Consider the following 17,341-nt stretch of genomic DNA (forward strand, 5'->3'; position numbering starts at 1 on the left):
GGGTAAACCAGCAAACAACTAAGGTTGGTTTAAAATGTTTTACTATTGAAAAATAGTATATTATGCAGGGATCTGCACATCATAACTTTTTTTTACATCTTTTCTTTAAAGGTATACTATGCAACTTTTGACCCTCTAGACTAGAGGTTAAAGAACAAAAACTGCATGCATTTTGCGGAAGAACATTGTTTTGGTTGTGCTTCGGCTCTGCGTAACTGCACGGATGGATTCCTACGTCTCATAAAACATTCACTGCCAGTCTTCAGAGATATAACCAGTTTCGACAGAAAGGATCTCAAGCTGACTAGCTGACGACGTTACTGTAGCTTTACCCATTAATAGACACGGTACTTCCTTGAAGATAAATTCCAGAACTGCACTACAACAACCATAATGAAACCATAATGAGATAATGCTTTACAATGAACTCTGTTAGAGAGAGCGACATATGGCAATTTATCTGTTCAATAACATACCGTACTCACCTGTTGAGTAATAAAAACACCATCTCCAACACTTTAACAAAATTTCAAATCCCTCAGTTCTCACCATCTCCGAAAAGCCAAGCCAATGTTGATTCGTGTTTTATTACGAGGTCTGTCTCGTTCTCTTTTTTGCCAGCAGACTCTCCTCTGGCGTTTCTTTAAACGGGTGATTCTCCTGAAGTTGGCGATTTAGCAGCTCCATTTCAACCTGTCTCACTCGGTCCCACTTTAGATTAGGGTCCAATTCTCACTATTAACTCATTATTAACTTCAACTTTTGCCTCAATAAACTCCTAATCACTGCTTATTAATAGTTAGTAAGGTAGTTGTTAAGTTTAGGTATTGGGTAAGATTAAGGGATGTAGAATATGATCATGCAGAAAAGGGCATTAATATGTGCTGTGCTTTATAAGTATTAATAAACAATATCCTATGTAAGGTAATAAGCAACTAGTTAATAGTGAGAATTGGACCCTAAACTAAAGTGTTACAAAAGTTACATAATGCACCTTTAATGATGGTGTTGGCTAACATCAAGTTCTAAAAAGTAACTATTTTAAGTAAATATTTCATTTGTAAAATGTAACAGAAATGCATGTCATTGTCTTGAAATGTAATGATATACGTCACCTAGGCTACTGAACATGCATTGATCATTGAAACCTTTTCAATTCCCCTATCTAAATGGCTTAAATTCTCCATGCATTGCGCTATTGTAAAGAGAGTGAGTCACAGTCCTGGTTTAAATGGTCTTCGTTAGCCTTCTACATTCAGATGCGTACATGTACATATGATGAAAGCGTATCGGTGCAGAAAGCTAATCCCTTGCTTTTAAGACCCCTCTCTGGAGTTCAGATGTGTTGTTGCAATGTATTCTTTTGGTTTTACGGCTGTCGAACCAGTGCATTTGAGCGCTGCACACACGCTAAGAGACTGTTCTCGGCGGGGGGGCTCGTCTCTCCAGTCCGTACCCGCTCTAATTGGCTGCTGTTTGCATGTAGCCATATTTCTCAGCGCTGATAATGAAAATAGCTCAGATGCATAAACTAGTCAGAGTCTGATTAGTAGCAATACATAAAATAAAAAATGACCCATGCTATCATTAAGGAGAGGATACAAATGTCCAGTCTTTACATTGTTAAAGTGTTACAGCGTTAAATAGTAGAGGGAATATTTTTGCTTATTATTTTACATCTTTCTTCTAAAATGCCTTTGAAGAAATAGAAACAAATCAGGCAATTGTTGACAATGGTTGCGGATAGCATTATATTATTTGGTGAGAAATATTTGAGTTCATATTGAGATCTCTGACCCGTATTTGCAAACTTGGTATGTGTGAGCGCAGTTCGAGACAATGTAGAAACATCATCGGGAGGAAAATCATTCATACTCATGCTGTCTGGGAGAAACAATTGAGATATTAAAGAGATCTCGATTCTTTCACTTGTTTTGCTGCCCATCTTTATTAGCTTCATCAGTTTGGCTTTTAAACGCTTTTCTGATGTCATCATTTTCCGTGCCTTTTTCCCATTATTCTCGGATGATCTGTTAATTAAAACATTTCCTAGAATTACACTCTGACATATACTGTGCATATTGCTAATGTTAACTTGTATCATTCTGATGTCCTTGTATCTGACTTTGAGCCATTTTTATGATGACATGTAGCCCTGTTTGCAAATGTTGAAGTGGCACTTGACACTGGTTTCATCATCACATAATGTCAGGAAGAACAACGTGTTCAAAAGGTCAATAGACTATTATAAGAATTAGTATTACTCTATTATTTTATTTCCTCTTAAGATTTCCCTTTGGAAATCCAATTTTCCCCCTTGGTGGTGGCGAATTAAATGTGAAGTGTGTAATTTCTCGGCCATAAACTCATCAAATGGATTTGCAAAGGTAATTGCTGTGTTCCAATTCACAGGGTCCCTACACAGTGTTGACTCACTGCCACGTCATCACACGCAGACAACACTTGAGGTGAGCAAATTAGGGGTTTTGAGTATTATGATATCTCTCATGTTTAACAGATGCATGTTGGGTAACTGGGTTATGACCCACTGACTTTTATGCCGCCCATCTGACCGTTCACACCAATGACGATATAGTTCTAAAAATCTTTCTAAATATTAAAGAATAGCCCACACCACAACTTTAACGATAAAGGTACAGGGAAATTATATTGTTAGAATCAGTTTAATAATGATTTTTTTGCAGCTGATGAATGATAAAAACACTGGCAGCCAATCAGAATCCATCCTACTTTAGAGAGCTTGAGCATTTAAAGCAACAGATGCAGTGCATGCATAAAAGGAATGAGACTGGTGTGGATGGACCTTTATTTCTGTCAATTAATTGTAATACATTTTAAAAAGTTGGCAAAGAACATCATGCATTTTGTGTGTCTAGGTGTGTGTATATACAGTATGTACTTGTATATTGATTAATCACATCTAGCAAAAGTTTGTTTATATACAGGTGAAACTCGAAAAATTTGAATATCGTGCAAAAGTTCATTTATTTCAGTAATTCAACTTAAAATGTGAAACTAATATATGATATAGACTCATTACATGCAAAGTGAGATATTTAAAGCCTTTATTTGTTTAATTTTTTACAGCTTATGAAAACCCTAAATTCAAAATCTCAGAGATTTTGAAAATGTTCATAAGCTGCAAGCCATAATCATCAAAATTATAACAAATAAAGGCTTGAAATATCTCACTTTGCATGTAATGAGTCTATATAATATATATTAGTTTCACCTTTTAAGTTGAATTACTGAAATACATGAACTTTTGCACGATATTCAAATTTTTCGAGTTTCACCTGTAATATACTGTATGTGTGTCACACATATATATGCATGCATATATATATATACATACACAAACACACCTAAATTAAATGCAAAAAATGCATGATGTATATATTCAGGAATCCAAATAAAAATGTTATGATGTTGACTTCGCTTGGCTGATTGGAACATGTTTTTCCATTATCTTCCATTATTCAGTTAAACTGGGATATATGAAAGCATTTTAACATCTAAAACAAATCATATTTATAAAGTTTATTGCACCTTCTGGATGCATTTCACAATGGAGCAAACAAATGATTCTTCCTACTGTTTCGGTGTGACTTTCATGCCATCTGGAAATGGCTGTCAGCGCCCTTGATAAAGCCAAGAAATCTTAGCTTTTTGGCTCTAACAATATTTTTTAATGAGAATATTTGGCAGAAGTGTGAAAGGTCTTTAGAGTGAGTTGATTCAAAGTCCCGTTGATTCAGGCACGCTCTCATTACCTTTCCTCCCACTTCTCTCTCTCAGCAATGTCATGATCAAAGGGTGCCTCCGCAGTTAACAAACTCTTTCCACAAAGCTCGGATTAAAGAACAGATTTACTCAACATCACCCCGGCCTGGTTCACCTAAACATCATCAGGAAACCCAACCAGCGGCGGCGCTGGAACATGTGGCGCGTGTGTACCGGCTCTCCACACGGATGTTGCACATTATTAAAACCTCTGCGATGGATTTCTTCAGCTCATGGGACTCTCTTATATAAAACCATCTCAATAATGTGGCTCTTTCTTTCACGCCCGACTTGCAGAGGCATCAATCCATCTAAATGCCACCTCACAAAGGAATAGCACTAGTTAAAACCAATGAACTTGGGTCTGTACGGCTGCGGCGCGTAATCGATATTTCCTCTTCTTTGATAAGTTCTGGTTGGTCAATGGCGCATTGATTATCTAATACTGACCCCGGTACCGGAGACGGCAGGTGACGCTGCTCTCCAGCATTGAAGTCAATTACGGGAACAAAAGCCACTCTGAAATGCCATGACTGATTCACTCAGAGCGTACAGAGCACAGCTGTTGCGTTCCCATTTACAGGCGTACGGTCGAGAAGAGTCAACCCCAGCGGTTTGAGCTGCAGAATCAGCCGCTGGGGAAACATTCAATTTTACTGCTCAGTGTGCGAATGAATGGGAAATAACAAAATATATCACATTTCTCAAACTCACACAGTACAATTTGCTCACGGAGTCATTTGCAGTAATGGTTATTTACGATGAGAGGTGGCTGTAAAGTTTCTTTTCAGTCTCTCGAATCAGCCGGTGGAAAAAGATGAACGTTTTACAGGTTATTGCCAGTCATAATGGTTGAATGCTGTTTCCTGCTAAAATATAAAAAATAGCTTGCAGTTTGCAATTTGGGATGGCAGTATGGAGGTGGACGGCGAACAATAATGTGTTTTGGAGGTTCAGTCCTGAACGCCAAGGGCTTGACATGGCTCATCGCATCACCTTCAACACCTCACACGGTACTCCCACACTCCAGTCACTACAGGAGAGAGAAAATACTTTAATATCTCAACTGTTGGTTCTGCAGAGTGAATGGAGACTTTTGTCTAAAGCACCTTAAAAACAAAATTGACAAATCTTGTTTTTGTTTTCTTATGGAATATCGCTAGCCTGGGAAAACCCAGACCAACTTCAATCTTTCCAAATCTTGGCACCAATCACAAACGTTGAGGCGGGCTTTACACGATGACGATCGCTCTGATTGGTTTTAGGTCTATTTGAGCGACGTCCCTTGGTGACGCCCCTTTGGAAATGGGATGTGAATGAAGCTTCCCCAGACCCACTCTCAGTTACGACTGAGAAGGGTCTGGTGTCAACCAGGCTAGAATATTGGAGTACTTATTATAAATAATTGATCTGTGCACATCATTATTGTTTTAAATTCATATGCCTCATAATTTTTTATCAAAATAATCTCCCCTCTCGCCGTGACATCTCTTCTCTTCTCTGATGATGAGGGCGGGGCAACCTGTCACTATCATCCAATTAATTCGCCAGGGACAAAATCAAGCCCCGCCCTACATTCGCTCGCATATATGGGGAAAATACTTCCGGTTTATTGCGACTTTAAATCTCCTGTTTAGATTTTTGTTGTTGTTGGAAAAGACCCCAGTAATGCCACTAAAACTGTCTAGTTTCAGAAGAGAGCTCAAATTGTGCTAAGATTAGTTCTCGGATAAGCACTTTTTTTTTTTTAAATCAATAAACTATTGGCAGCTCTATTTCACCACAGTAACTTACATTTTTTGTAGCCTAATGTTTGTTTTCGTTGTTTTGAGATACAAATGTACTTTATAAATACATACAAATACCAAGTCTGCAATAAAACGTCTTGAGATCTCAGTATGAATTAAAATATTCTTATCAAATTTTCCCAAAACCAAATCATCTGAGCTTCTAACTACATTAGTTTTATATGGATGTGTTGCCATGCCCCCCAAAAAACATGGTAATATCATGGTACATAAAAGTAAACACAACTGAAACATATTTGGACATTGTTTGTGAAAACAACCCGTACAGTTTCAGCCATTGTATTTGTTTTGCTTATTTATTCACAGAGAAACCATCGAGCATGGAAGAATCTCTTGGAAAAAAAAACATGGTGAAACGGGGGTAAAGCATGGGGTAAAAAAACAGGATAGCATTTTAAAGATAAGCATGATGGATATTTGTTCTCTTTCTTTTGAGTAAGCCGTGTACTTGTTTTTTAGTTCACTCTTTCTTTTATTCACCCTCTCTCTCTTGCTTTGCCCTGATCGCTATGTAATTATGGTGTTTCTATTTGCAGGTATGACTTGTCTGTCTGGATAATCAACTCCATGGTGATGGTGACACACAACTTTGACATTACATCTCGCATCCTGATTTCTAACATAACCGATTATACGCTGGTTTGTTTGCTAAGGCTAGCATCATTATTACAATTGCTTATACTTGGAGTCAGTGATTTGCCCCCTAAATTTTTATTATGAACAAGAACACTGGAGGATCTGTCTTTCATTCAGTTACCCAGTATGACAAACCTCTTCCAGTTTAATGGTACATCGAGTCACAACTTATTCTCATTATCAGAATAAATGAACACAAGCTGAAGATGAGGTGAAGAGCAACTTTACTTTAACATGTTATGTTCGGGTCATTTTGACCCAGAGAGGATTTGTGGTGTTCCCGGTGTTCAAAAGTGACCGGCCTACAAAAAAACTAACAAACAAACAAAAAAGCTTAAAAATCTCTCTGTATGCTATATTATTATTATCAAATATTGGATTCAATCTTTTGTCAACTTGTTTTCTTTCAATTAGGACAGGTTTTGTATTTATTTTTCAAACTTTCTGGTAGTAGGCCTCTTTGATCTGAGCTTATATTGGTCAAAAATGATCAGCTATTGAAAATGAATGGGAGATCGAAAATAAGAGAAACATTTAGTTAACAGGAGCATGTTTATCATGTTCACATATTTACATGTGTGCTTGCAAAGATAAAGGCCTCAGACCTGTGGATACACGCACACACACACACGTACGTTCATGTACACAAACTATTTTGAGTATTACAGGCTTTCTTTGTCACAGAGATCAGTGAGGTCAAGATCAATGAGGCCTATGATCAATCAGTTTAAAAAATAAATACAAAACCTGTCCTAATTGAAAGAAAAAAAGTTGACAAAAAGATTGATTCCAATATTTGGTGATAATATTAGCATAATGAGATTTAGAAGCAATTTTTTTTTGTAGGCCAGTCATTTTTGACCCGGAAGTTTGACTGTACAATTTTGTTCGAGATAAAAGCATTTCAAAACAAACTTCCTGATTAAACATTAAAGCACAATAGTGTGATAAAACAGTGCAACTTTTTCCAATATTTTGTTGAATATTGACAAAATTATCCACAAATACTGCTTTTTTTTTCACTTAAAAAACTGAGGTGCATGAGCTCAGATCAATGAGGCCTATGATGAAAAAGAAATACAAAACCTGTCCTAATTGAAAGAAAACAAGTTGACAAAAAGATTCAATCCAATACTTGGTGATAATATAACATAACAAGCGATTTACAAGGTTTTTTTTTTATATATATAAAAGGCCGGTCATTTTTGACCCGGGAACAACACAACGTATAAGGTTTAAAGTCGGCATGAAACAGAATTTGAAATAGTATTTTCTTCTCTATTGTGACATATATCTGAGTGAAACAGCTTCTGGAAATAGAGAACAAATGTTGGATGAGACTTGATTTTGTCCATTAGGAATAAATTGAATGGTTGTGGTTTGCTATTGGTGGATCTGATGTGAGTGACAGGTTGCCCCGCCCTCATCATAAGAGAAGAGAAGAGAAGAGAAGAGAAGAGAAGAGAAGAGAAGAGAAGAGAAGAGAAGAGAAGAGAAGAGAAGAGAAGAGAAGAGAAGAGCTGCAAGACGGAGGGGAAGATATTTGGATTAAAGATTACGAGGTACATACAATTTAAAACAATAATGATGTGCACAGATAAATCCTTTATAATAAACACTGCAATATTCCATAAAAAAAAAACAAGATTTCATGGTGACTTTGAAGAAAAAGATTTAGGGAAACGCACATTCTCTGACATATTGAGCTGTGGTGCTCATACGGCTGATACAGGTTCAAATCCAGTTCCTCCATTTACTGTACCTTTTTCCACAATATTATGAATATGAAACGGTAAAAAAAGAATAAAAATATGAGATCAGTACAACTGAATATTGATGTGTCCAGTTTTATATAATAAATGCTTAGAACAGGTCATTATTTTCTCTCATTTATATATTAAAATCAGTCAGTATTTACAAAAACTGTAAATCTTACAGTGTGTCTAAAATAGCCTCCTACAATAAGTATATTTATATTTTTTGAAAGCACAGGAGACTCATTTGCCATATCAGCTTTGTGTTGGATGCTTCTCCTAAAATACATGGGTAGAATTAAAAATAGACACAAATGAGACAATAGTTGACATACATTAAAGAGAGCTATAAAGTTAATGTGGCATAGCTCAGAACATTGGAAGAATCTGATGAGAAATGCTTGTGTTCATTCCTGTAAGGCTACAAGATTTTACTCAAAAAGGAAGATTAAATCATTTTAGCTGGCCTGAATTGTTTTACGTGGTCGTCCTTTATAGCTCTGATTCGAACGGTAACCTTTCAGCCTCCTGTTGCTGGACAATTATTTCCTTGATTTCTCATCCTCGCCGACGGCGAACCTGTTTCAGGACCGACCACTGTGCCTTAGTTTGCAGCCGTTCCTATTTAAATTCCCTCCCTGGCAATTAATCACTCTCCTAATTGGATCTGTGCATCTTAATTGCAAAAGCCCTCTTGGTTAGTTTCAATTTTTCTGATGTCGAAGGAAGGATGTTTTAATTAATGACTCGGGTTTGCAAAAGGCAAGATACCAGAGACAACACACTGTTTCCCTTCACCGCAGGACCCCGGCTACCCTGCGCTCTCTGTGATGGATAACTGGGAACTTGTCAGAAAGACGCAGTCAGGGATTTCTTGGAACCGTGTTTTGTAAGCGTGCGCTACCGACTGTTTTTCTGCAGAACTACAGGGATGAAAAGTTGTTTGGCAAGTGATTTATGCTATGAAAGTAGAAGAGTTTGGGTCTTTGCGCAGAGACTGTCCCTGATGTGGGAACCGTCTTAGTAATCCTGATTTCAGGAACTGAAGATGATGAGTATTTATGTGGCCACTTCATGCAGCAGCATTTGGGAATATTCCTAATCCTGATGATGAATGCTATGGCCTGGCAAAACACTGAGCTACTAATGCTTGCACTGCAACAGCATAGACATACTCTTTATTATGCAACTAGAGGGCTTTTAATCTCCTATGCTCACCAAGGCTGCATTTATTTGATTAAAAAAACAGCAATGTTGAGATAAATATTATTGGATATATGAAAATATATTAAAATGTAATTTTTTCCTTGTGATCAAAGCTGCATTTTCAGCATCATGACTCCAGTCTTCAGTGTCACTTGATCCTTCATAAATCATTCTAATATTGAAATTACAATTGAAAACTGTTGTGCTGCTTCAATTTTTGGTGAAAACCATGATACATTTTTATTCAAGATTCTTTGGTCAATGAAAAGTTCAAAAGAACAGCCTTTATTTGAAATAGAAATGTAATGTGATTAACTTTTGGAACATTATGAATGGTTTTACTGTCACGTTTGATAAATGTGTACTACTTTGTATTATTTTTTTATGTATTTATTTTTACATTTAATTTCACTTAACAGGCCCCACAACAAAAATGAGAAAGCAAAGTATTTATTTTAGCAAAGTATGTTAGAAATGTTAGAGTTTTAACATCATAATTATGATGCAAAACATTATGATACTGATTTGCTATACCAAAACAGCATATTCTCAAATCAAAATTCGCAACAACGTCACATAGATCTCATTAGAAAACCGTAAGATCATACATGCGAGACATACATTCACTGGTAATGATGGTCTAAAACTATAGGCCATCCTTATTGTTGAACCCTGGTAAAGTGTTTATGCTCATATATTCCAACAATCTTACATTTGTTGATCATACATGTTGTTTTGCCAATTCTGTAGCCAAGGTAAATCTATCAAGCTGGCCGACATAGATGAGGTTTTGTTGTTTTGTCGAAGTCTTGACAGTCTTGGAGTCACGATTGATAAATGACTATGTTTTGCACCATGGGCTATGCCATCAGTTTCCAGCAAAAAGGTTGAAGTTTATAGCTGTCACAGAGTTACATTATAACTTTACATTTCCTGCTATTACTGGAAATAGAACATAAATTATTTGATATTAAGTGCCTTTTCAGTGTTGATTCAAATATAGTTTTCTGACATTGTTGTTATTTTTTATAGAATAACTTATAAAATAACTTCTGGGCAAACAATCCTTATTGTTACTAAGGCCCTGATTCCAATGGTGTACTCGATTAGCCGATCTTTTTTGTGTCACTGACTAATAGCATTAATTGCAGGGGAAGTCCTTGGGGAAGAGCAGAGGTTAAGTGCCCTAATCAAGTGTATAATGGCTAGAAGGCAGGATTGACGTCTTAATAATACTTCAGTTTCATGGGTCACCCCTTTTCACAAATGATCCCGTGACCCTTTATAGCAGAAGCACTAATCCTAAACCATAATCGTATGCGTCCACAGACGTACAGAGAGCGCGGCTTTCCAAATCATTGTCTTTGAGAGCTGGACGGTTGTGGGGTTGACAATAGAGAGGACCAAGTGGTAAGGGGGGAAAAACCAGATGGCAATCAATCACTGTGAGGTCCAAGGTTGAGATGTTTGGCACAAATTACAAGCTAAATCAATGAAATTTCTGTCCTTATTTTATCACGCTCTTGTTATTCCAAATGTTACTGTTGTTTTCTCTATATGCAACACAACAGAAACTATTCAGAGTCCATGTTTGTCGAGCTCCCAAAAGTACAGATAAACGCCTGAAGATGAGGAATGCAGAATGAGATTTGAGAGCTGCAGCAGAGAGGAAGAATTTCAGCGAATCACAGCATAAATTTCACACAGCAAATGCATTTTGCACGACTCGAGGGTGAGTAAATGATGACAGAGTTCTCATTTCTGTGTACAGCAGGGTGTTGCCGGGTCTGTGTAATAAAACCAGCCCAAGTGCCAGGGGTGTCCAATCCTGCTCCTGGAGGGCCACTAGCCGCGTTTCCATTACAGATCTTCGCAAAACTTTTGCGATATTTCTAAATGTTAATAAAAAAAACTATTGCGAAATGACGGCGTTTCCATTAACCGATGTTATAGGCTATGACTAACATGTAGTCATTTAAAAAATCATGGCGATGGATGTTGGTAGGTTTATGTATATCGCAGCCACCGCAATAGCCATTATTTTTAATGGAAGGAGACGTAGGCGTGTATCCAAACATTAATGGCAAGGAAAACCCCTTATACTGGGAGCTGGTGTTTCTCCCTCATATCTGCTTCAAGGTCTTGATAAATTGTGGCATTTCTTTCTAGTACTTCCAAATACTGGATCCCATACAAGCCATACTAGAAACAAAGCCACTTGAAAGCAAGCCTGCAATGTTAGCAAAGAATAAAAAAGTGTAACGCCTGCTAACGCTGCGGTACGCATTGAGGAGACCAGAGGCCGTTTTTTTAATGGATGTCAATGGAGGAGAGGCTTCATTACTTATCATTTAATGAATTGACAGCCCATTGGCTAATCTTCGACATGTTTGCTCTTAGACATTCGACAAAATATTCTATTTTTAGAGTTTACACTGAAAAAATGCTGTTTTATACGAGAACTCAGGGACAATTGTGTGACAGGTTTCAGTTTACGGCGCTTCTCATTCATTTCTATGGTATCTGCACACAGTGATTGCCTGTCGCACAACTCTGAACGAAATTCAGTGACGTCAAGGCTGTAATGTGATTGTTATCAAGGCACGCGTAATCCAAGTTAACATTACGCGTTCTTCAGTGGTAGAGCTACAGATCCTCATATTTCCCAATAATAAGACTATAGGGCTGCATTCCACTCCAAATTGTTATGCCCTTCACTCGCTAACTTCCCTTCGTCTCGTGGACTCGGAAGTGCGCCCACTAATGGCAGAACTCGTGCATAAGGTTTAAATGGAACACACTAAGCCCTTGATCACTTGGAATTCAATGTGCTGATTTATTATTTAAACCCCCTTTTTTTACACCATTATATATGCATATAAGTTGTTGGAGAAAATATATAAAATCTTACAATATATAGAAAATTACAATAACACACACACAAAAAAAAAAGATCAATAGTATAAACTTTGACTGTGAGCTACAAGTAGCCTATTTTGCGATTAAATCTCAACATAATTAATTTTCTAAATAATATATCATATGTAGTTAAGCGAGATCTGCTGTGACGTCACAATCAAGTTGAATTGTGGGATATTGCTGCTTGAGATGTGCATCAGAGACTCGCTCCATTGGTCAAAATCAAGGGGATGATCTCTGTGAACCATTGAACAAGTATAGGTTTTACCTGATCTTTGATCAGTTTTATACATTTGTAGATTTTTTAATTAGACATTAGTATAATTAAAATGAATAATAGTAGTTATCTCTTATTGGCCAGTTTAGTTGAGGCAATCCATCGAACAAACAAAACAAGCCCTGAAAATTGATAAAAGAACACATAGCCTATATTATACAGACACTTGATATTTAATCTTATCAGATTACTAGTTAATTGCATTTGATAGGTTTTACTTTCAATAAAACATTTGTAATGGGTTTGTAAAAGGTGTTTTGTTGCATTTACACTGTTCTGACCAGCAGAACTCCCAGCTCCCGGATTTCGAACGCTTAGTTTCATAATTTTTGTTTAATCATTGCAATCATTCTGCGAACCAATTGGTTCAATTGATTCAAACCTTTGAAAAGCTTTGTTTCTCCCATTCATTACTACTTCCAGGCAGGTGTGTTGAGGCAAACTGGAGCTAAACTGTGCTGGACAGTGTTTGGACACCCCTGCCAAAGGCCAATCATAAATAGCCAGAATTAACCCAGTGGCCCTTTCCAAATATCAAAACTCAACATATGCCATACCTAAAATACATATTTTACAGTCTGGCATTATACGCACTATAGCCTATATTTAGTCATAGTCACTTTTCATCAAGGAGCTCAAAGGCCCTCCCTCACAAAACTCATCTAGCACAGTTTTATCATTGGTATAATGCTATTACAGGTTTTCTTGATTGCTTAAACACTATAACCAGGCTTTTGAACTAAAATTTCAAAACCATAACACCATTTATCAAAAAGCACACCCATTTCACTAAACTATAAACACTATTCCCCTGTTTTGACACATGAGTCAGATTTGTTGAACTGTCACTGCAAAACTCTACACACAAATCCCTTCATTTCTCATTGCCTACACCATGTTGTCATGTATAAAGCACTAGCATTCAATATCGTTCACTCAAGTCAGCACAGCTTCGGCTAAATTAGCATACAATTACCCAAGTGGAAACACTAAAAGTCAAAATTGATCACAAACCAATCAGAACCTTCTATTGATATTACAGTTTTTTCCAATTGCTAACACACTAAAATGCACAGCATAATTATTAAAACCGACACACAGAGAGCAAAACCTCTTCTCAAGTTTTCAAAAGTCTAAACACATTTTCTGCTATACACACATCTTGCAATTCAAAATGGCACTTTTTACAGTTTTTCTCGATTGTTTACACACATTTTCTGGTACTTGAGACACAATGACCACAACATGTAACTCATTCACCAACCCCCTGAACCAATTCTGCTAAACTACAAGCACAATTCCTGCTTTACACTCAAATTGCAGTTCTAAAACACACTTTTTTCAAAACACTACACACAATTCTCTGCTTTTGGCACAATTTTCATGCAGAAAATCTCTTGTTTTCACAAGGAACACACTGCCATTCAGATATGCACACTGACTCATCACATGGGCAAACACCCGTCACACAGTTTTACAATTAGCAATCAGAGCTTTAGCATAAAAGGGCCACAGGTGAGCTCTTCAATGGAGCAATGGATGCCAACATTGGATTTTTTTTTTTTTTTTACTGTAACTGTATACAGTCAATTCTTCTGTTGTTTTGTATGTAGACCACTGTATGTACAACTTTGTGTTGGTTGGGATGTACACTGTGTACATTGTTTTTGTGGGATAAATAAAATATATTTGTTAGCGTGTATTTGTGTTCTGAGTATAAAAACAATATTCTCAGATATTTTACAACACACTTATGTATGTACTGTCTGTAGTAAGTGTAACACTGAACCAAAAAAAGACCTAAGTCATTATGATGAATGGAGAAGAAGTGTTTTCCATTCATCATAGTGTTTTACATTGAGCACATCAGTGTTCAACTGGTTCTTATAAATGTCTATTCATGTGATGGTTCGTGTGTGTCATTTGAAAACAAAATACCATTTTGAGAAGAAATAACATTGTTTTGAATGTAAAGTTTCATTTTGCAGGAGAATTGAGGGGTTTTGCCCATTGTGTGTGTGTGTTTGGATTTGTGTGTAGAGTTCTGAGAATATGAGGCATGCTTTCAGAAAATGTGTGTAAACAATCGAGAAAAACTGTAAACGCACTGAACACGGTTCTCTGCGTAAGACACATAAAGTCACATGTTTGCCATTTCAAAACACCGCCATTCAAAATGAGTTGATTGGCCGATACATGTGTCACCTGACCAAACACCTCAATGGTTAATTGTTAACACTTTAATCTTTTTCAGTTTACTGTTTTTTGTGAGCATATTTTTGTTCAGTCCAATGTAAATATATCTGCTGTGCATATGTTGCACTGACTTGTTTGGTGAAAAATAAAAAAATAAATGTTTCAACAGCATGTGTGTGTCTCTGCAAATATTTCTGTGCATGTGAACAATCTGAAGAATTTTCTACAGTTTGAACTATTTTAGTATTATGGTAAAGCATACTCAATACTTTCATTATGCCCAACAGTGTGTAGTTTGTTAGACAAAAATCTGGTAATATGAATTAAGTGTGTGGCATTTCGTGCAAAAGTTTGATTTTGATAATGCTGTAGGTTTGGTTGCAGTGCTTCATTTTGCAGGATATATTAGGTAGGCCTATTTTGCAGTTTGGGTGTGTGGTTTTGTGAATTGTGTTAAGTATTTTGATAAAACCAGCCTAGTTTGCAAAATTGTGTGTTAGCAATTGGAAAAAACTGTATTATTGATAGATAAAAGGGCCAGAGTCAGTTCATTGGGTTTTGGAACAAGGGAAAGACTGTGAAGTGGAGGAGGAGGAAGGTGAAGGTGAAGGGCAAGGAGACAAGACACTCTAGTTGTCCATGTCTTTGTCCATGGTATGACCATGAGGGAGGCTGGACTATGAGTAAGGTCAAATTTTAGTCACCTCAATCATAAGAACAAGCAACATTTTGGAAATGTTGTTTTAAATGTATTGCACCAGTGTGTAAGACTATGTTGTAGTGTGTGTGTTTGTGAGGGCTTGTGTGTGATGTCTGAGGGCAAAGTTTGGTTTTTCAGCAAGAGTTAAAGGTTTTGAGTGTATACACCATACATGGTTCATTTTCATTTTGACCTGAAAATAGGATGTTTGGGGAATTGGGTGAGACGTTATGCATTTGTGTTTACTGTTTTGAGAATACGAGGCATAGTTTCAAGAAATGTGTTTAAGCAATCGAGAAAAAAAAGTAAGTATTTCAGACAAAAACTACTAATGCAATGTGCCAAACCTTTCACACGATCACAGATTTGGCAACCCGGGAGGCGTACAGAGAGTTCTGGCATCGGAACGTTCCATGACTGGCCGGGTGGAGAGATCGCAAACATCCCGCGGTGAAATCAGATGACGAGAGAACGTTCTGCGTTCCACATGGAACTCTCTCTAGTGAGTCGCTTCGCTTCGCTGCACATATATGGTTGCCATTGGAAACAGGCTTGGAGCTCTGGCGGGAATAAAGTGATCTCGACCGCTCCCAGATCAGGTCCAGTTTAAAGCACGTAAATCCAGGGCGAGACCTTCACTATCAAGCGTCAAAACAAAAATCAATACTGCATTTATTCTAAACGACTATATGAAAGGCCATTTTTCAGTGTTTATACGTTGCAGAGGGTTTGTGCTTATTGTAAATTGTGAAATTAAAAGAAGTTCGAAGCCATCGAGAACTTTTTTTTTAAATATATAGCCGGTGTCTCGTGCTGTCATGTTACTGACGCTGTCTTTGCGTGATGGCAGCTATATGTCCATTTTGCAACTTGAAAAACGAGACAACGAGACAATATAAAGTGAGACTAGAAGAAACATTGGCTTTGAAATTAGCAATGTATTCTAAGAAAACTGCAAATCAAGGTTATTTTTTTTGCTTTTTTTCATGAAAATAAACATGCACTATGAAGAAGGATAGCAGATTAGGCAAGGCCAATGTGATGTGTGTGCAAGAGATTGTTCTCGAGGTTTATTAGGCTAATTGTGATAACTTTTCCCCTTGAACTGGATCTGTGCACGGTTGAAATGAATAAGTATGCACGGCTAAGAGCATTTGTAGTCGAACAGTGCCCTCTTTTGTCTGAAGAAACAATAGGATCAGGATTGTTGATCACGAATATCTGCTGCCCTCTGCTGTCAGGATCTAATGTATCTACTTTATTCTGCAAGCGACTGCATTTGCGCAAAATAAGAACAGATTAGCATGCAAATTTATTGTTTTTGTGAATTGGTGAAATAGCAGATATTGCTACATCAAACTAAATCACAGTGAGTGAGGACATTGTCAGCATTACTGCCAAGTCAAGCATCACTATGCTCATAGAGTTAGGGATTTAAAGGGTTAGTTCACCCAAAATTTTAAGTTTTGTCATTAATTTAGCCTTATCACATTCATGTCGTTCCAAACCCATAAGACTTTCGTTCATCTTAGGAACACAAATGAAGATGTTTTTAATGAAATCTGAGATATTTCTGTCCCTTCATTGACAGCTACGCTAACACTTTGAGGCTTCAAAAAATTCATAAAGAGATTCTAAAATGAATCCATATGAACCTCATTGGTTCTTGCTGAAGCTCAATCGTGCGAGAATGAACCTCATTGGTTCTCACACGTCAAGCAAACATGTATAGGCGGAGTTTAAGGGGGGACCAGGGGGGCACTGCCCCTCCCAGACCAGAGCCAATGATTTTGTCTGAGCTATGAATTTAAAAATAATAATAATAATAATATAATTCATATTTTCTTATTTTATTTGCATTATCTTATGCTTTTAGCGTAGAATGAGTAAAGCTGTTTGTTGTTAGGATGACAAAAAGTTTTAAAAGTTACATTTTTATGATGATTAAATCTTTAGGCTGCTCTGCCTCAGTGATCTAAACGTGCTCGTCAATGTCCAAATGATCGAGATGACCAATCAAATCAAAGATGGCCGGACTTAC

The sequence above is a fragment of the Rutilus rutilus genome (genome assembly GCF_951802725.1).
Source record: "Rutilus rutilus genome assembly, chromosome: 6".
Lineage (NCBI taxonomy): Eukaryota > Metazoa > Chordata > Actinopteri > Cypriniformes > Leuciscidae > Rutilus > Rutilus rutilus.